Here is a 22943-nt window from a genome sequence, read left to right on the forward strand (position 1 = left end):
TATGTTGAGGATGCATTCATCCTTTCTTGCTTTTCTTGTCATCCTCTAATCGAATATATCTTAGAGCCCTATTACGAGCCTCGTCGAGATTCCTGCAGGGATTCATTACAAGATCCCGATAAAACTGAGAATCCTTTTGCAACCCCATCTTAAAAGCTTGCACAGCTGTTGCAACATCAAGATGTGGGATGTCCAAGGATTCTCGACTGAATTTGTTCACATAATCCCTCAAGGATTCCTGAGGTCCCTGAGTTATCCTGTAAAGATCACTGGTTAGTTTTTCAAAACTCCGACTGCAAGAAAATTGACTATTAAATAAATTCACTAAGTGGGCAAATGATGTAATCGAATGTGGAGGAACATTTAACAGCCATTTTAAGGCTGATCCTGTCAGAGTAGAACCGAAACCCTTGCACAGGCAAGCTTCCTTGAGATCCGGAGGGATAGGGTTGATCTCCATCCTTTCCCTATATTGGGCAATATGCTCTTCAGGATCCGTGGTTCCATCGTAAAGCTTCATGTTCGGAGTCTGAAATCTTTTTGGGATTTCAGCATCACATATAGGATGTACGAACCGAGATATCCTGTGGCTATCCTGGGATACTTCAGGAATTGGCTGCACCACCCCAGGTACACTGGATATCATATCCTTTAGCTTCTGAAGTTCCCTGGATAATTCTGACGTTATAGCCGTATCCTGCAAAGATCCAACACTGTTAGTGGCAATAGCATTATTATTATTAGATACATTACCAGTCGGAGGGTTCTGCCCATATCCCGAAGCATATCCTGAGCTCCTCACGGTTGACATCCTAACCGAGGAGGGTATTTTAGGAGTATGATTCTGAGGAAGGCTGGGCACAATATTCCCCCTATTATCCTCAGTATACACAGCTGAGCTAAAGTTCAAAGCTATGGGCTGTAATGGAGTGACGGTATCCTCAGCAGGTCTGCTCGAGCCGGACTTCAGGAGTTGTATCTCCCTTAACAGCATCTGGTTTGTTTCCTGTTGTTGCCTCATCTGTTCCTGCACACTCCCAAATAAGGTTAGAATTTCATCATTAGAAGCCAAAATCGGAGCAGATCCCTGAATATTCCGAGTAGGGACAATGTCCTGAGGCTGCGAAGAAGATTGCATCCTTGGAGGAGGTGGTGGGAGCATTGGACCAGTAGTAGCAGAAGTCATAGCAGACACAGTAGAGGAATTCATGTTTGATCTTGAGGCCATTATGGACAATGGGGCAAAAAGTTTTGAAAATAGAAAACTGATTAGCGATTTGACAAAGATTTTTAGTAAAGAGAGCACCACTTGCCCCACGGTGGGCGCCAAATTGTTTTGGTCAAAAATTACCGAAGCAATTTAGTGATCAAATTAGTTAAGTGAGGTAGTGTGCTGAGAAAATGTGTTCAAAAATATGTTAAGTGAGTTATTTGCAAAAACAGTTTCAGGATACGGCTCAGGATATAGAGTCGTATCTGTGATCAAACAATGAGCAAAAAAGTAAAGTAAATGACACGAGATGTACGAGGAAAGCCCTTGATCAATCTAGATCGCCGGCATAAAACCTCGGGAGCTGACAATCGCAGCTGCCTTGTTCTTCTATTACTTCAAATATCAGGATACAGTGCAGGATGTGGTGCGGATCAACTAAGTGTTACAACGTGAGTTGGATACAAATGTGGTGACTGCCGTAATCTAGAGAGCAAGAGTGTACGAGAGTGTTCGTGAAAAATTGTGTGCCTTAAACTGATCCGCCACATCTATTTATAGTAAAGATAAAGTAACTAACTATCCTAAACTCCCGTGATCCAGCGAATATTCCCACTCGAACGTTGAGGACCAAGTCTTTCGGGTTCAACGGCTTCCTCACAACAAATTCGCCCGAGTCTTAAGGAGAAGAAGTCCTGACGACCGTTAATAGCTTTCAACCATTAACCTGCACGTGTTTAATTAATAAACCTCAGGATATCGCCCAAGATATTAGCAATATCCTCTTCCAGCATCCTGGTCACAAATAAACAAACAAAGGCAGGATATTGGTTAGGATATGTACGCTTAGAAAATGACTCATAACACCTGCCATTAGTCGAATTTTCGTATAATAACAGTTACCATTCCAGCATTCAAATGGCACCGTTTGAGGCTTTATATGGAAGAAGATGTCGATCGCCTATTGTATGGCACGAGATCGGTCACTCGCAATTAACCGGTCCTGAGCTATTACAAGAAACGACTGATAAAATTCTCCAAATTCGAGACAATCTGCTGAAAGCTCGGAGTCGTCAGAAAAGTTACGCCGATAGATGACGCAAGCCCCTTGAATTTGACGTTGGCGACTACGTACTCCTAAAGGTATCACCTTGGAAGGGTGTGGTCAGATTCGGCAAGAAAGGGAAACTAGCGCCTCGATATGTTGGACCTTTTAAGATTCTGGAACGGATCGGAAAAGTCGCCTACAGACTCGAACTACCAGAGGAACAAAGTAACGTCCACCCGACTTTCCATGTTTCGAACCTCTGAAAGTGCCTGGCTGAGCGTGATTTAATTGTACCTCTCGATGATCTTCAAATAAACGAAACACTACACTTCGTGGAGACGCTTGTCGAAATCATGGACCGCCAAACAAAGCAGCTCAGACGCTCGTGCATTCCTATTGTGAGAGTCCGATGAGAAGGCAAACAAGGCGCAGAGTTTACTTGGGAACTCGAAAGCGACATGAAGGTGAAGTACCCGCAGTTGTTTGTTACGGCCGAAGCCTAATTTCGGGACGAAATTCCCTCAACTAGGGGAGGCTGTAACACCCCGTGTGATGTGTGTAAAATGCAACATATAAATTACATCAAATGAGGCATAAAACTAACCCTTTTTAAGTACTAATGTTGGAAAAAGAGTGTTTTTGTCTTCCTTTTGTATTTTCAGGATTAAATGAGCTCAAATTCACAAAAGAAGCAAAAAGACAGCTAAATCTAACATAAATACAAGAAAAGGAACATAAGTGGATTGCCCGACCCCTCAACAGCATCCTCCCAAGCAAAATAGAGAAGGCAGAAGACTGAACACGCCGCGTGCTCAGCCAGCACGGGGCCATGCCCAAGAAGCAGCAGAAAAGACAAACCTATAGAAGCTTCTATTGCCCACCACGGGGCCGTGCCCAGTGAACACGGGGGCGTGGCGAAAGTACAACAGGCGCATTAATTGTAATTGCGAATTACAATTAATGAAGAGAGAGAGAGTGTCAGACAGGCACGGGGCCGTGTCCAGGGGACACGGGGCCGTGCCCAGCCTTCTGTTCAGCCTATAAATAGGAGTGCTTGGTTTCATTGCAACTCATCCCTTGGCACACCACCTCTCTCACACTTCATCCACCACCCACCACCATCACAACACCATCATCCACCACCATCATCCATTGTCCATCATAGTGTGTGTGAGTCGTCTCGGGATCCAAGATTGATCGTAAGAGTTCTTGACAATCAAGGCCATGTTTGCCTAAGTCTCTTACATCACTTGGTGAAGACAAGTGTTTAGTATAATACTTTTTATTTTCAATCTTTTGCACTTTTTATTTGGTTTTGTATTAATGACTTTAATAACTAGTTGCTTATGTTGAAGGTGATATTTCCTTATCTTTTGTCCGTGGTGTCTTGGCATTATTTTACTGTCTATATAAAATAAAAGATTTTCACCATTCATATCTCCACGGTCTATATGGAGGTATGTTGGCTACCTGGTCGGGGGTTAAGGGAACGGTTTGGTAAGGGCCTTGCCCTTGTTCAGCGTTTAGAGGTCCTGCAAGGGACCTGGGTCAAATTTAGTAGGATCTCCTTCAATGCCCATAGGTATTGGATGGCGGGGATCCAAACTCTTTGACCCCCTCATAAGTTAACTACTATTAATACTATAACCCGGCTATTTAGGACTGTATCCCTGCTGACTCGGACTACTTAGTCGAGGGTAACGTCACCTCCAAAAGAGGGGCCTACCATAATTTGCATTAATAACTTAATTCATTATCTTTCAATAATCCGACCCTTTAGGATTGTATCCTTGTTGACTCAAACTACTGGGTTGAGGGTAACGTCGCCTTCAAAAGAGGGGCCTACTACAATAACTAAGATAATCTCTTAAACAAGTGCAAAAGTGCGAAAATAATCAAAGGTTATACTCATACACGAGTCGGATCCAAGTGATTCATCTTGTCTATCTGTTTTTATTTTTATTTTATTTTCAGCATTTAGTTAGTTTTTATTTTCTTAGTTTAAAAATCTTTTCTAACATTTTGATTTGGTTAGACGTTGAGGATAAACCGGTACTAAAAGCTCTTGTGTCCTTGGACGACCTCGGTATCTTACCAACACTATACTACGTCCACGATGGGTGCACTTGCCCATATGTGTGTTTAGTGTTAGTAAATATCGTGTTTTATAAATTTAAAACTTGGCTAAAAGTGTAAAAAGGGCTTAAATATACATCTAAATTATATTACACCTAACGCACATCAAGTTTTTGGCGCCGTTGCCGGGGACACAAGGATTTTAAGAAAGTTAGGAATCAACGGCCTAATCATATTTTTATTTTTCTTTTTAATTTTTTAGGATTTTCTTAGTTTTTCAGCTTCTGCAGAGCTCAGCACGGGCCGTGCCCGCTGAACACGCCCCCGTGCTCAATAATTGGAACTGGCAATCCTGTTTTAAGTCAGACAGTAAGCTGAACACGGGGCCGTGCTCACTCAACACGCCCCCGTGCCCAAGATTCACTTACTGAAAACAGAACCGTTAGATCCCGGTGGTTGGTAATTTCTGACATAAACATGAGTAATAGTAATTCTTTTTACTTCCGGCACTCTTATAGTACGTGGTGTCAATTATGTGGAGGCGAACCTAAAGAATTAGAATGTTACTTTCTAAATTATAGGCCCCACTACATAGACCCACCGATTCCTTATAACCTTAAGAGGGGCGAAAGTAAAAATAATCACTATCTCTCCCTCGAATGCGCCCAGCCAGATATTCTAGGAGAAATGCTCCTTGACGAGTTATTTCAACTAGAAGAGCTAATTTTAAATTGGTCAAAAGAGCTTAGGAAGGATTTTATTGATCCACCCCAAGACGATGACCATGAAGAAATGTTGGGATCGCATTCCGACAACCTCGTTGCTCCCAAAAATACCTTCATACCTAGCGAAGACTTGGACGATAGTCGTCCCTGTGCCGATTGTGCCGTGAAGGACTCTCTATCGACTTCGTTCGGTGCATACATAGACCTGAGTGATTCGGCATACACCTTCTTTAACGAGAGCCCGGGAAAGGGTTGGACTTGTCCACCTAGAATGAAAATAGGAATTACCCTCACCGACAACCTCTTGCGTTCTCGCCTTAGTCTAGGACAATTAAGGTATCTTAGGCACTTTGGGGTTGTCCCCACCAGTAAGGAACCACCCGATATCAATAAAATCCTTAGAAGTAAGGAAACTCCATAAGACAGCTTCCAGACACGGGGCCGTGTCCAGGTCAACACGCCCCCGTGCTCACCTAAAAGATTCTCTGCTGATTTTGTCAGAATATGGACAAAATGTGTCAGGATTTCATCTGCACACGGGGCCGTGTCCAGCCAACACGGGGCCGTGTCCAGTGCGCTGTCGTTTTCTTTAAATGCAGCATGATTCCTGCTCATTTTTTACCACTTCAAAAGACAGAGATTCCTGGGATCTTCACTCATACCATCCTAGGTAAGTTCTAAAAGAAGGTTCCCAAGAACCATCTTGTCCCTTCCACTTTTATTCATTACCTCTTCTTTCAAATTTTTTCAAACATTTCCTCCATGGAAGCTTGGAAGCTCCATGATTCCAACCTTTTATGTGAAGTTTGTAAGATTATTTGCTAAGGATTCTTATTTAAAGTTAGTTGTATAACTTTGTTTTAAATTATCTGTGCTTAAAACCCAGCTGAAAATCATGAAAATAATTTAAAACTCCAAGACTCCTTAGCCTAAAATCCTGCAGACAAATGGACACGGGGCCGTGCTCAGCGAGCACGGGGCCGTGTTCGAGGTACTGTTTCGTAAAAATTTAGCTTTCTTCGGTTTCTTTCTCAGAAAATGGCAAGCAGAACAAGCGGAACATCTTCAAGAAGTAACCGAAAAGGGAGGAGATCATCAACGGCAGAAGACTCTTTTGTAAACTATGTTTACGCCCTAAGGGAGGCTATTGATGAAATGACGGGAGTAGAGGAAGCATTGGTCGACCGTATCAACCATCTAACGGTGGGACTGGAGGGTTGTCTCCGAGAGGTGAACCTCTTGCACCAGAGGTTAAACCTTCTCGCCTCCCCGCACTTGGTGCCTATAATAACCCAAAGGGCGTGGAACGTGGTGCCCGAAGTCATCATTCCGGCCGAATGGTACGCCATGCACCCTGAGCCTCCGCAAAGAGTGGTGCAAGGAGTCCCGGTGAATGTTCCCCCTCAGCCACAAGTTGCTAAGGACAATGAAGCCGCCTTCTTCCTTCCAAGGGAGATAGAAGAATGGCTTTAAACGACATCTAGGGAAGAAAACCATCGGCCGAAAGTCCTACTATATCGGGAAACTATTCTCGAAATTTTCTTAAAAAGTAGAACCCTTTATGATAACCTCGTGTACCTCCTGACCTAGTTAGTTAAGTTTTTATTTTATTTTAGGAATCTTATGTATTTCTCTATGGTTTAATGGAACGATGGTTTTAAGGTTTGGATGGTTCATAATAAATAAAACACAATCATGGTGGTAAAGGATGATAAGGGAAATGAGAAACATGGCCCCATGCACAAGAACAAGGCCACACGTCGACGATTTCTCCGTTACAGTAGGTTCAACACGGGCCGTGCCCAGCCAACACGGCCCTGTGCTGAACCCCTGCAAGAAAATGCCCAGTTCAGGTAACTGGACACGGGCCGTGTTCACCAGACACGCCCCCGTGTCCAAGCTTCTGTTTCTTTTTCTTAATTATCGTTACTGGCACCTGAACACGGGGCCGTGCCCGGTCCCCACGGGGCCGTGTCCAGACTGCCAGTAACATAAATTTTTGCTTTTAAACACCATGTTACACATTCAATCAACCTAAAAATTTATTTTTGGGACACATTGAGGACAATGTATAATTTAAGTGTGGGGGGGGGGGGGATGCTAAAACCTTGAAATTTTGCAAGTCCATATAACAAGCCTTACACAAAACTCTATTGGAATCGCTAATCACCCCAAATTTTTTCAAAAAAAAATTTATTTTTATTTTTTTTTTTACTTGTCTAAAGTTTAAGTTGGGAATTCTAAGATTAATAAGGTTATATTTTTGCAAATTTACAACCGATAGCGTCGTGATAAAAAGAACTAACATAAGAAAATTATGAAACGGCATGATAAGCTTAGTTAAAATTCGATTATATATACTTGATCACATAGAAAAACCCATTCCCATAAAAAGTGAGTTTTGAGCCTTTATTGAGCATACAAATACACATCTTTAGACTAAATGCTCATTTTTCGTTTCTTGTGTGAATAGCCGCTTGGTTCTTACGACTCTAGAACTTGCCACGACGATTCATTCCCGGTCCTTACCAACTTAAACCCAAGTAAGTAAATGATGGAGGCATTAGGACTAACCCTTTTTCTTTCAAAACCATTATTTTTATTTTTCTTTTCACCTACCCAAAAACTCCCCCTGGTTAACCCTTTTGAGCCTAAACCTTTCATTTCTTTACCCTAAAACCCTTTTACCCACCAAAACCCTTTTTATTTTTACCCTTTATTTTAGTAACAAGCTCGGTTTTCGTGTGACTGAAAAAAAAATGATGAAGTTAGAAATAAACAAACAAAGCTCTTAAAACAAAAGCTTGTTTGAAGAAATACTTCATTAAGAATAAAAAGTCACTAAAACAAAATGTTTTACGAAAACCGACGCTTTTTACGCTTTTCGCCCTTTTCTACTAACCACTAACCCAACTACCCACCTTTAGCCCAAGCCTTTACCCAAAAAGTCCTCTTGATATTTAGAAAGGTAACAAGTTAAAAGGAGGAGGATTGATTGCTTGGCAAGCCTATGGTAGGGATAAGTTCCACGCCGCTCTCGAGTGATTTACTAAAAATACACCTTCGGCCGAGTGTGAGTGATTTCTCCCGTGAGGTATGTGAACTTGTATATAAATGGAATTTTAAAAAGGCATGCTATGCCCAAATAAGTAATTTCTCCTATGAAACGTTCTAAATAAATCATAACGAATAGGATTGTAAATAAATAAAAATAAAACCAAAAAGATCTTGGATTCCCGACACTCTATGACAGGCCAAAACCTTCTCTTCTACCCATTCCATTTGGGAGTGTAAGCCACGTATTAAAGAGTTTTGCTTGAGGACAAGCAAAAATTCAAGTGTGGGGTATTTGATGTGTGTAAAATGCAACATATAAATTACATCGGATGAGGCATAAAACTAACCCTTTTTAAGTACTAATGTTGGAAAAAGAGTGTTTTTGTCTTCCTTTTTGTATTTTCAGGATTAAATGAGCTCAAATTCACAAAAGAAGCAAAAAGACAGCTAAATCTAACATAAATACAAGAAAAGGAACATAAGTGGATTGCCCGACCCCTCAACAGCATCCTCCCAAGCAAAATAGAGAAGGCAGAAGACTGAACATGCCCCGTGCTCAGCCAGCACGGGGTCGTGCCCAAGAAGCAGCAGAAAAGACAAACTTATAGAAGCTTCTATTGCCCACCACGGGGTCGTGCCCAGTGAACACGGGGGCGTGGCGAAAGTATAGCAGGCGCATTAATTGTAATTGCGAATTACAATTAATGAAGAGAGAGAGTGTCAGACAGGCACGGGGCCGTGTCCAGCGGACACGGGGCCGTGCCCAGCCTTCTGTTCAGCCTATAAATAGGAGTACTTGGTTTCATTGCAACTCATCCCTTGGCACACCACCTCTCTCACACTTCATCCACCACCCACCACCCACCACCATCACAATACCATCATCCATTGTCCATCATAGAGTGTGTGAGTCGTCTCGGGATCCAAGATTGATCGTAAGAGTTCTTGACAATCAAGGCTATGTTTGCCTAAGTCTCTTACATCACTTGGTGAAGACAAGTGTTTAGTATAATACTTTTTATTTTCAATCTTTTACACTTTTTATTTGGTTTTGTATTAATGACTTTAATAACTAGTTGCTTATGTTGAAGGTGATCTTTCCTTATCGTTTGTCCGTGGTGTCTTGGCATTATTTTACTGTCTATATAAAATAAAAGATTTTCACCATTCATATCTCCACGGTCTATATGGAGGTATGTTGGCTACCTGGTCGGGGGTTAAGGGAACTGTTTGGTAAGGGTCTTGCCCTTGTTCAGCGTTTAGAGGTCCTGTAAGGGACATGGGTCAAATTTAGTAGGATCTCCTTCAATGCCCATAGGTATTGGATGGCGGGGATCCAAACTCTTTGACCCCCTCATAAGTTAACTACTATTAATACTATAACCCGGCTATTTAGGACTGTATCCCTGCTGACTCAGACTACTTAGTCGAGGGTAACGTCACCTCCAAAAGAGGGGCCTACCATAATTTGTATTAATAACTTAATTCATTATCTTTCAATAATCCGACCCTTTAGGATTGTATCCTTGCTGACTCAAACTACTGGGTTGATGGTAACGTCGCCTTCAAAAGAGGGGCCTACTACAATAACTAAGATAATCTCTTAAACAAGTGCAAAAGTGCGAAAATAATCAAAGGTTATACTCATACACGAGTCGGATCCAAGTGATTCATCTTGTCTATCTGTTTTTATTTTTATTTTATTTTCAGCATTTAGTTAGTTTTTATTTTCTTAGTTTAAAAATCTTTTCTAACATTTCGATTTGGTTAGACGTTGAGGATAAACCGGTACTAAAAGCTCTTGTGTCCTTGGACGACCTCGGTATCTTACCAACACTATACTACGTCCACGATGGGTGCACTTGCCCATATGTGTGTTTAGTGTTAGTAAATATCGTGTTTTATAAATTTAAAACTTGGCTAAAAGTGTAAAAAGGGCTTAAATATACATCTAAATTATATTACACCTAACGCACATCACCGTGTTTCGAAAGTCAAAGTCAAAGTCAAGATTGAAGTCAAAGGAAGAAAAGATTGCTAATTGCGATCTGTCACTCCTTGCTCAATTCCTGTTTTGACTTCTTTGACTCGTAGTTAGTCTAATTTATGCTTAACGTTAGTTGTATTATGTGGAGTATCTATTAATAATCGAGGTTTATTCGATATTTATCACATATTTGACCGCTTATCGCTTATCGCAATCGCGCTCGCAACTCGAATTACGCATTTGATTATTGTTATACGTGTGCGTGCTTTTTATGTGTTACCTGTGCATGTTTAATTATGTTGTGTTGTGGTGATCAATCGAAACGCAATCGAAACTCGAATCGCAAATGAATCGCAAACGCTAAACACAAGAGTAATCATCCTAGTTAACTTGATGATTGTATGTTAGATATAGTAGTTGGGATTAAAAGTAATTTGAATAAGAAACTTCATCGCATTCGCATCACTCGCAATCGCAATCGAAACAGAAAAACTCGTCGCACCGAGCACCCAAACCAAGGAACTGATCGACCAGGTGACCAGTCGATCGATCAGCTGATCGATCGAGCTACTGCTCGATCGGCCAGCCAATAGATCAGGCTGCCACCCGATCGACCCACTCCTTTCCACTTTGGGTAACCCTATAAATACCCCGTGTCACCATCACACTTTCTACTTTTGGAACTCTCTGTCCGACCAGCAGTTCAACCTTGATTTTTCTCCGATTTCTCCCAATTCCGGTAAGATCTCGACTTAAACTTGTACATCTTTGATCTACACTTGATTCTACACCTTTCTATCTTTCAAATCTTATCTTTTAACCGTGAAATCACTAGATTTGAGGTGTTCTAGGATGATGTCATCATGGTGTTCTTGAGAACTTCATGTTTTGGCCTCAATCCACCGAGAACAACTTGAATCTAACCGATTTCCACATAAATAAACAAAGATCTTTCATAGATCTAAACATATTCACGGCGAAAAGGATTGAAAGATGGTTTTCCAATTTTCTTTCAACTCTTTTACACTCAATGCGCTCAAAACCGATAGAATCGGGCTTGTTCTAACCATCTACTCTTGTTGTTGATGAGTTGGTCCAAGATCCGTATCCTATCCACGAGATTACCGAGTCCGGGTTAACCAAGACCAACCGTCTTGAACCGGTGGACTGACTGAACCTGGGTGGTTCCTGTTTAATCGGTTCACTAGGGTTTAGGATGGGGTTCTGTTGGTTAGCACGATATCAACATATCTCGATAAAACGACAAACTATCAAAACAACCAAGTGTAAGACGAACGGAACGACCAGGATGGGATGCCGTCCGATCAGACTACCATCCGATCGGACTATCATCCGAATGGGTTGTCACCCGATCGATCTGCAACTTGGCCCCACACTTAACTTCTACTTTCAAACTTTTAAGGTTTGGGCATCGAACGAAGTGCTGTCCGATCGACCTACCATCCGATCGGCTTGTCACTTTGATTATGAGATGTTCTGACACTTAATCAATTTTTCAACATGTTCAATGCACCAGGGTTGCCACCTGATGTGCGTGAAGTGTGTTATATTTTTTATAAGTATTTAAGCCCCTTTTTACACTTTTAGCCAAGTTTTAAATAAAACACGATATTTACTAACACTAAACGCACATATGGGCAAGTGCACCCATCGTGGACGTAGTATAGTGTTGGTAAGATACCGAGGTCGTCCAAGGACACAAGAGCTTTTAATACCGGTTTATCCTCAACGTCTAACCAAATCAAAAAGTGAGAAAAATGTTTTAAACTAAGAAAAATAAAAACTAACTAAATGCTGAAAAGTAAAATAAAATAAAAACAGATAGACAAGATGAATCACTTGGATCCGACATGTGTATTAGTATAACCTTTGATTATTTTCGCACTTTTGCACTTGTTTAAGAGATTATCTTAGTTATTGTAGTAGGCCCCTCTTTTGAAGGCGACGTTACCCTCAACCCAGTAGTTTGAGTCAGCAAGGATACAATCCTAAAGGGTCGGATTATTGAAAGATAATGAATTAAGTTATTAATGCAAATTGTGGTAGGCCCCGCTTTTGGCGGTGACGTTACCCTCGGCTAAGTAGTCTGAGTCAGCAGGGATACAGTCCTAAATAGCCGGGTTATAGTATTAATAGTAGTTAACTTATGAGGGGGTCAAAGAGTTTGGATCCCCGCCATCCAATACCTATGGGCATTGAAGGAGATCCTACTAAATTTGACCCAGGTCCCAAGCAGGACCTCTAAACGCTGAACAAGGGCAAGACCCTTACCAAACCGTTCCCTTAACCCCCGACCAGGTAGCCAACATACCTCCATATAGACCGTGGAGATATGAATGGTGAAAATCTTTTATTTTATATAGACAGTAAAATAACGCCAAGACACCACGGACAAACGATAAGGAAAGATCACCTTCAACATAAGTAACTAGTTATTAAAGTCATTAATACAAAACCAAATAAAAAGTGCAAAAGATTAAAAATAAAAAGTATTATACTAAACACTTGTCTTCACCAAGTGATGTAAGAGACTTAGGCAAGCATGGCCTTGATTGTCAAGAACTCTTACGATCAATCTTGGATCCCGAGACGACTTACACACTCTACGATGGACAATGGATGATGGTGGTGGATGATGGTGTTATGGTGGTGGTGGGTGGTGGATGAAGTGTGAGAGAAGTGGTGTGCCAAGGGATGAGATGGAATGAAGCCAAGCACCCCTATTTATAGGCTGAACAGAAGGCTGGGCACGGCCCCGTGTCCGCTGGACACGCCCCCGTGCCCGTCTGACATTCTCTCTCTTCATTAATTGTAATTCGCAATTACAATTAATGCGCCTGCTGTACTTTCACCACGCCCCCGTGCCCGCTGGACACGGCCCCGTGGTGGGCAATGGAAGCTTCTACTGGTTTGTCTTTTCTGCTGCTTCCTGGGCACGCCCCCGTGTTCGCTGGACACGGGGCGTGTTCAGACTCTGTTTTCTCTTCTTTGCCTTGGGAGGTGCCGTTGAGGGTCCGGGCAGTCTACTTTTGTTCCTTTTCTTGTATTTATGGTAGAATTAGTTGTCTTTTTGCTTCTTTTGTGATTTTGAGCTCATTTCATCCTGAAAATACAAAAGGAAGACAAAAACACTCTTTTTCCAACATTAGTACTTAAAAAGGGTTAGTTTTATGCCTTAATTGATGTGATTTATATGTTGCATTTTACACACATCAAATACCCCCACACTTGAACTTTTGCTTGTCCTCAAGCAAAACTCTTTAAATGTGGCTTACACTCCCAAATGGAATAGGTAGAAGAGAAGTTTTTTAGCTTGTCCTAGAGTGTCGGGAATCCAAGGTCTTTGTAAGTTTTATTTTTATTTATTTACAATCCTATTCGTTATGATTTATTTTGAACGTTTCATAAGATAAATTACTTATTTGGGCATAGCATGCCTTATTAAAATTCCATTTATATACAAGTTCACATACCTCACGGGGGATCACTCAACACTCGGCCGAAGGTGTATATTTTTAGTGAATCACTCGAGAGCGGCATGGAACTTACGCCTTCCATAGGCTTGCCAAGCAATCAATCCTCCTCCTTTTTAACTTTTTACCTTTGTAAATATCAAGAGGACTTTTGGGTGAAGGGTTAGGCTTGGGTTAAAGGTGGGTGGTTGGGTTAGTGGTTAGTAAAAAGGGTGAACAATCGTAAAAAGCGTCGGTTTTTGTGAAATACCTCGTTTTTAGTGACTTTTTATTTTGAAGTATTTCTTCAAACAAGCTTTTATATAGCTTTTGTTTGTTTTTGACTTCATCATTTTTTTTTCATCACATAAAAAGGCGAGTTTTACGAAAAACCGAGCTTGTTACTAAAATAAAGGGTGAAAAATAAAAACGGTTTTTGGTGGGTAAAAGGGTTTTTGGGGTAATGAAATGAAAGGTTTAGGCTCAAAGGGGCTATCTAGGGGGATTTTGGGTAGGTGATAAAAAAAAATTAAAAATAATGGTGTTGAAAGAAAAATGGTTAGTCCTAATGCCTCCATCATTTACTTACTTGGGTTTAAGTTGGTAAGGACCGGGAATGTATTGTCGTGGCAAGTTCTAGATTTGTAAGAACCAGGCGGCTATTCACACAAGAAACGAAAAATGAGCATTTAATCTAAATATGTATATTTTTGTGCTCAATAAAGGCTCAAAACTCACTTTTGTGGGAATGGGTTTTTAATGTGATCAAGTATATATAATCGAATTTTTAACTAGACTTGTTATGCCGTTTCATAATTTTCTTATGTTGGTTCTTTGTTATCACGACGCTATCGGTTGTAAACTTGTAAAAATATAACCTTTTTAGAACTTGTTATTCCCAACTTAAACTAAGACAAGTAAATGAAAAAAATGAAAAAGTTTTTGAAAAAAAATTGGGGTGTTTAGCGGTTCCAATAGAGTTTTGTGTAAGGCTTGTGTTTAGGATTTGCAAAATTTCAAGGTTTTAGCATCCCCCCCACACTTAAATTACACATTGTCCTCAATGTGTCCAAAAATAAGGTTTTTGGTTGATTAGAATGTGTAAAAGCGGTTTAAAAAAGCAAAGATTTTTGTTACTGGCATCCTGGACACGGCCCCGTGTTGACCGGGCACGGCCCCGTGGTCAAGTGCCAGTAACAAAAATTAGAGAATTGAAACAGAAGCCTGGACACGGGGGCGTGTCCGCTGAACACGGCCCGTGTCCAGTTACCTGAACTGGGTGTTTTCCTGCAGGTGGCTCAGCACGGGGTCGTGTTGGTTGGGCACGGCCCGTGTTGAGCCTTCTGTGATGGAGATTTTTGTCGGGTTGCTCTGTTCTTCGTGCATGGTTCCATTTTTCTCTTTCCCTTTTTCATCCATTACCACCATGAGTGTGTTTTATTTGTTAAAACAACCATCAATCTTAAAAACCATCATAGCATTGCGAACATAGAGAGATATTACATAAAGTTAGCTAAATAACTAAGGGATACATGAGGTTATCATAGGGGTTCTACTTATTTAGGAAAATTTCGGGAATAGCTTCCCGATGTAGTAACACTCTCTAGCCGATGGCTCCTCGGTTGTCATTCAAAGCCATTCTTCTATCTCCCTTGGGAGGTAGAAGGTAGCTTCATTCTCTTCGGTGTCTTGAGGAGGAACGCTCACCGGGACTCCTTGCACCACCCTTGGTTGAGGTACTTGGTGCATGGCGTGCCATTCGGCTGGAATGATGACCTCGGGTACTACATTCCACGCCCTTTGGGTTATCACCGGAACCAAAGGCGGGGAAGCGAGAAGGTTTAACCTCTGGTGCAGGAGGTTTACTTCTCGCAGGCAGCCCTCCAAACCTACCGTCAGATGATTAATACGGTCCACCAATGCTTCCTCTACTCCCGTCATTTCGTCTATGGCTTCCCTCAGAGCGTAAACGTAGTTCACTAGGGAATCTTCCGCCGTGGACGACCTTCTTCCATTTCGGTTATTTCTCGAAGATGTTCCGCTATTTCTGCTGGCCATTTTCTGCGAAAGAAGCCGAAGATAACTAAACTTTTGCAGAACAGTACCTCGAACACGGCCCCGTGCTCAGTGAGCACGGCCCGTGTTCAGCTGTCTGCAGGATTTTTGTCTAACGCTTCTAGGTTTTTAAATTATTTTAATATACTTTTATCGTGTTCTAAGCTCAGATAATTTAAAGCAAAGTTATAGAACTAACTTTAGACAAGAATCCGTAGCCAAAAATCCTACAAACCTTACATAGAAGATTGGAATCATGGGTTTCCAAGCTTCCATGGAGGGGATGTTTGCAAAAATTTTTGAAGAAGGAGAAATAAACAAAAGTGGAAAAGACAAGAGGGCCCTTAGGAACCTTCTTTTAGCACTTACCTAGGATGGTATATGCGAAGATCCCAGGAATCTCTGCTTGGTGAAGTGGTCAAAAATGAGCAGGATTCAGGCTGCATTTAAAGAAAACGACAGCACACTGGACACGGCCCCGTGTTCGCTGGACACGGCCCCGTGTGCAGAGAAAATCCTGACACATTTTGTCCGTATTCTGACAGAATCAGCAGAGAATCTTCTGAGTGAACACGGGGGCGTGTTGTCCGGGCACGGCCCCGTGTCGGTAGGCTGTTTCATGGAGTTTTGTTACTACTAAGGAGTTTATTTATATCGGGTGGCTCTTGACTTGTTGGAACAACCCCAAAGTGCTTAAGATACCTTAATTGTCCTATACTAAGGCGAGAACGCAAGAGGTTATCGGTGAGGGTAATTCCTATTTTCATTCTAGGTGGACAAGTCCAACCCTTTTCCGGGCTCTCGTTAAAGAAGGTGTATGCCGAATCGCACAGGTCTATGTATGCACCGAACGAAGTCGATGGGGAGTCCTTCACGGCACAATCGACACAGGGACGACTATCGTCCACGTCTTTTCTAGGTATGAAGGTATTTTCGGGAGCAACGAGGTTGTTGGAATGTGGTTCCAACATTTCCTCATGGTCATCATCTTGGAATGGATCTATAAAATCCTTCCTAAGTTCTTTTGACCAATTGAGAATTAGTTCTTCTAGTTGAAATAACTCGTCAAGGAGCATTTCTCCTAGAATATCTGGCTGGGCGCATTCGAGGGAGAGATAGTGCTTATTTTTACTTTCGCCCCTCTTAAGGTTACAAGGAATCGGTGGGTCTATATAGTGGGGCCTATAATTGAGAAAATAACATTTTAATTCCTCATGTTCGCCTCCACATAAGCGACACCACAAACCATAAGAGTGCCGAAAGTAAAAAGAATTACTATCACTCATGTTTGTGTCAGAAATTACCAACCGCCGGGATCTAACGGTTCTGTTTTCAGTAACTGAATCTTGGGCACGGGGGCGTGTTGAGTGGACACGGCCCCGTGTTCAGCCTACTGTCTGACTTAAAACAGGATTGCCAGTTCCAATGATTGAGCACGGGGCGTGTTCAGCAGGCACGGCCCCGTGTTGAGCTCTGCAGAAGCTGAAAATCTAAGAAAAAATCCTAAAAAATTTAAGAAAAATAAATATGATTAGGCCGCTGATTCCTAACTTTCTTAAAATCCTTGTGTCCCCGGCAGCGGCGCCAAAAACTTGATGTGCGTAAAGTGTGTTATATTTTTGATAAGTATTTAAGCCCCTTTTTACACTTTTAGCCAAGTTTTAAATTTATAAAACACGATATTTACTAACACTAAACACACATATGGGCAAGTGCACCCATCGTGGACGTAGTATAGTGTTGGTAAGATACCGAGGTCGTCCAAGGACACAAGAGCTTTTAATACCGGTTTATCCTCAACGTCTAACCAAATCAAAAAGTGAGAAAAATGTTTTAAACTAAGAAAAATAAAAACTAACTAAATGCTGAAAAGTAAAATAAAATAAAAACAGATAGACAAGATGAATCACTTGGATCCGACATGTGTATTAGTATAACCTTTGATTATTTTCGCACTTTTGCACTTGTTTAAGAGATTATCTTAGTTATTGTAGTAGGCCCCTCTTTTGAAGGCGACGTTACCCTCAACCCAGTAGTTTGAGTCAGCAAGGATACAATCCTAAAGGGTCGGATTATTGAAAGATAATGAATTAAGTTATTAATGCAAATTGTGGTAGGCCCCGCTTTTGGCGGTGACGTTACCCTCGGCTAAGTAGTCTGAGTCAGCAGGGATACAGTCCTAAATAGCCGGGTTATAGTATTAATAGTAGTTAACTTATGAGGGGGTCAAAGAGTTTGGATCCCCGCCATCCAATACCTATGGGCATTGAAGGAGATCCTACTAAATTTGACCCAGGTCCCAAGCAGGACCTCTAAATGCTGAACAAGGGCAAGACCCTTACCAAACCGTTCCCTTAACCCCCGACCAGGTAGCCAACATACCTCCATATAGACCGTGGAGATATGAATGGTGAAAATCTTTTATTTTATATAGACAGTAAAATAACGCCAAGACACCACGGACAAACGATAAGGAAAGATCACCTTCAACATAAGTAACTAGTTATTAAAGTCATTAATACAAAACCAAATAAAAAGTGCAAAAGATTAAAAATAAAAAGTATTATACTAAACACTTGTCTTCACCAAGTGATGTAAGAGACTTAGGCAAACATGGCCTTGATTGTCAAGAACTCTTACGATCAATCTTGGATCCCGAGACGACTCACACACTCTACGATGGACAATGGATGATGGTGGTGGATGATGGTGTTATGGTGGTGGTGGGTGGTGGATGAAGTGTGAGAGAGGTGGTGTGCCAAGGGATGAGATGGAATGAAGCCAAGCACCCCTATTTATAGGCTGAACAGAAGGCTGGGCACGGCCCCGTGTCCGCTGGACACGCCCCCGTGCCCGTCTGACATTCTCTCTCTTCATTAATTGTAATTCGCAATTACAATTAATGCGCCTGCTGTACTTTCACCACGCCCCCGTGCCCGCTGGACACGGCCCCGTGGTGGGCAATGGAAGCTTCTACTGGTTTGTCTTTTCTGCTGCTTCCTGGGCACGCCCCCGTGTTCGCTGGACACGGGGCGTGTTCAGACTCTGTTTTCTCTTCTTTGCCTTGGGAGGTGCCGTTGAGGGTCCGGGCAGTCTACTTTTGTTCCTTTTCTTGTATTTATGGTAGAATTAGTTGTCTTTTTGCTTCTTTTGTGATTTTGAGCTCATTTCATCCTGAAAATACAAAAGGAAGACAAAAACACTCTTTTTCCAACATTAATACTTAAAAAGGGTTAGTTTTATGCCTTAATTGATGTGATTTATATGTTGCATTTTACACACATCACCACCCGATCGGATGGTCATCCGATCGAATGACCATCCTGCTGTGAACTTGTTCTCACTAAAGTGTCCAACCAATCGAGTTGTCGTACGATCGAACTACCGCCCGATCGACCGGCTTGAAAGGTAGTGATACTTCTATGTTTTCTAAATGCTACAACAAAAACTTCAAAAGTCAAGCCATCATACACAAACACATCCTTCCTAAAGGAAGAAACAATCCACTCGAAAGGCCACTCGATCGGGTGACCATCCGAGCGGACTACCACCCGCACGATCAGCCGACCGATCGGACCACCATCCGATCGACCTGCTGTTCGACCCACTAACACTTGCATCGTTTTACGCATCACTCATCGTTATGCTATTGTTCTAATCAGGCTAACCTTACTCTCTAGCGCTCCCTTCAATCCATCAATCATTGTGAGTATACTCGATCCCTTTTTGCTTTCTGCACTTTTGGGTGTTACATACGTTACTTATTCTAAATCACATCGAAAACACTACGAAACACTTTTAACGCTAACCGTTACCGCATGTTATACGTGACTTAATGAATGCTTGTTTGTTATGTTTACATATGGATGCGGTCCACCTGCCTTAGCAACGATAGTACTATTAGTTTGGACTCAGCACCCGTTCACTCGGGGGTTGTTAAGGACAATTACCTACATGGCTCACAGTGGTGAGTATGTATCGCGAACTGCCGTGGGCAGTCAACCCGCAGTCATTGGTATCGATAGTTTCATGTCGATAACTAACATGCCTCATTTCACACTGTGTACATGCTGGTTATGCTTAATCGATTTCGAACTCTACTATATCTATTAAACTTGTATGCTCACCTTTACACTATGTGTATTGACTTTTACTTTAACGTATGTGACAGGTGCTTAGGATGCTTATTTGCTTTCTTTGCTATGAAATCGAGGCTAGGAAAGACCTAGGTCAACAATAAACAATTGTCTGTAATAAAAATCTGAGTTGTCGGAACAGAACAATTTGACTAGATCTTTTCTGTAATAATTGTATTATCTTATATGACATGGTATGGGACATGTTGCTTTAAATATTTGGTAAATATAGTTGTTATGGAAACTTCTGGACAATCTGTTTCGCTCAATGACGCGCCCCGATGATTCCGCCATCGGTTGAGGTGTGACACTACTCCTTCCAAAGATAGTGAATCTTGAACACTAACAAAAGATCTTCATGACTTGATTTATTCATGATTATATTAGAATATTTTGGCTTTACAATCGTACTTTATGATCCTCCATACTGCAAGGAGTAGATCTTCATGAACGAAGCACGCAGAAGTTGATAAGCACTTTATCAAAGGAAAACTTGAAACAGAGATTATAGAGCTCCCGTTTGTTTGCTCAGATGACCCATTAGCAGACATATTAACAAAAGTTGTTAACGGAAGAACAAAAGTTTGTCAATTTTCATCTTCAAAATATGTGTAATGTTATCGATTCCTGATACATGTTGACGAATAATGTTTTTTATTGTTGTTTTTGCTTTATTTTACTCTGAAATAATGTTTTCTTTTTTACTTCATGTTGGTAATTATGATTAAAGTTGTATTAATTAAATGAAGATTTGAAGGTTAGTAAAACATATAATTATTTATTTCTTTTATCATTAAATTCAAAACAATTTCATACAATTTATGTCAATCAATTTCAATTACATACAATTTGAATTTCATTCTCATAATATTTATTTAATATCAAAACAATTTTCAATAAAAACATGCACTATATAACATCTACCCTACAGTTTTCTAGAGATAAAACAAGTAAGCGAAAACTGCATGATGTTTATGCTGTTAACATAGTGTCAAGTATCCCTGATAATACGACCGAGAAGAACTTAAAGACCAAAGAGGATCTGCAGAATAAAGAATGAAAAGATTTATATTCCCACTATCAAGAATTAGTCGCGGCGTACATTTGAATTTTAGAGTTTTCCCTTTGGAATAATTGTTGGTTGTTTTATTTTCAATAATAATTTTAGCTATTTCTTTTGTTTGATTGACAACATTGTTTAACGTTTTTCATTTTTTAATATAAAGACATGAATTTATTATTTGTCCGTGTTTATTTACATTTTTTCTTGACATTTTTCAACTTTGATATCTATGAGTAACTTTATTTTATAATACATCTATTATTCGTTTATGTTACTAAACATTGTCTAATACGTATTTATTTGAATACTAACAAAAGGATGATGTAGGTTCCGCTTTTATTTCGAACCTTTTTAATGAAAGAATATATCTCATTTCTTTAATATCTATACTTTTAAGCCTACATGACTAATAACTAAAGATATATATTATGAATACGTGTTTATATATATCTCATATTGATTATTTAAATACCAATTATAGAATTTTTTTTATACTTTACAATTTGTATTAATATTAATTAATTTTGTTCCCGATGCGTTACTAATTAAATATTCTTTGTTTATTGTGTATTTATTAATTATAACATTATTAATTTTAAAATCATCTTAATCATAATGGAGAATGCAACTAAATATTTAATTTCGAATGTGAATAAAATAAAGTTTCAAAAAATGATTAAATAATAAATTGAGACATAATTTTGTTTCATCAATATCAAATATCCAATTCCAAATGTAACAAAATCAACTATCACAATTATTCGACATTTGACTAGTAGTGATTTATAACATACCAGAAATAAATAAATATCTTTAGTAACTATGATAATTGAGGTGATTTTAAAATTGAAATATTTTAAAGGGAACTTTTTTCCCTCTAATATAACTTATTTAAACCCTCTACGTTTTCATACTCTATTTTATTGTTATATGTTAAACAAACACATCATCTACAAGTTATCAAGAACACGTATGTTGCTTATAATTGGCTCAATTTGAATGTGAGTCAATCATAGAAGCAAGTTAGTAACTTCCTATATTCTTATTATTTGTTTCTATTCTTATAAATGTGTATAGTTTTATCTTCGTATACAAATCAATTATTAACGAATTGTACTTATTAGTTAACGATGTATCTGTTTATACTTTGATTAAAGAAGGAATCTTATTCTTTATTCAGTTACCTTAATCACATTTCAGTGATGCCTGGAGAAGTCTGGAGGTAGATACTATCCATGTATATTTTGATTTTTCTTCAATTTGTACTTTAATCTTCTTATTGACTTGGGTCAAACAAATAGTTATATAGGTACAGTTTGACGATTTAAATCACTCCAGTTACTCTATTGCACACTTGATATAAGGATAACTTGACATGTGAGGTCAATTATAGTATAGTGATGTTTTGAAAAAACCGACACTTTAATAAAGATTCAATATGTCAACAGTTTGACTTCTTGGGTCAAAACATAGCATTATGATGTCTTAGAAAGTCAATGTGTCTATTATAAACTCAATATGGGTACGGTTTGACTACTGAAGAAGAAATTATGGTATTCAGATTATTTTGACATTTTCAAATACTATTTGCCAAGAAAATGGAGAATATACTTGAGCAAGCTTTTGAAGATTGTTGCCCCTTAAAACATCATTCAAAGTTATAAAAATGGATCTAATATTGAAAATTGAACAAGTAAATCTGTTATATTCGAACGGGTCAACTCCTAGAGTTGGAAGCAACGATCCCACTTGAAAATTATTCCGTGTTTTCTTTATCAGCAAAAAGTATCCTTGGTGAACTTTCATCAAGCTCATTACTCAAAACATGACAATTATCAATAGATTTGTAAAAAAAGTATTTTCTTTTTACAACCCGTGCAACACACAAGAACTAAACTAGTTATAAATATAGATACATAATTGTTGTCAACTATCAATATAGATTTGAGGTTCTCCCCCGTATATATTTCATTGTATCAGTGTATAATAATACACCTCTTTTTCATGTTGCTTTGCTATTAGACTTTTTTTTCATGTTGCTTTGCTCAAATGGAAGTACCAAGACGCATATGAGTTAAAAGTAATCCATAAGAGTTATTCGAAATTTACACAT

The sequence above is a fragment of the Helianthus annuus genome, chromosome 7 (assembly GCF_002127325.2).
Source record: "Helianthus annuus cultivar XRQ/B chromosome 7, HanXRQr2.0-SUNRISE, whole genome shotgun sequence".
Lineage (NCBI taxonomy): Eukaryota > Viridiplantae > Streptophyta > Magnoliopsida > Asterales > Asteraceae > Helianthus > Helianthus annuus.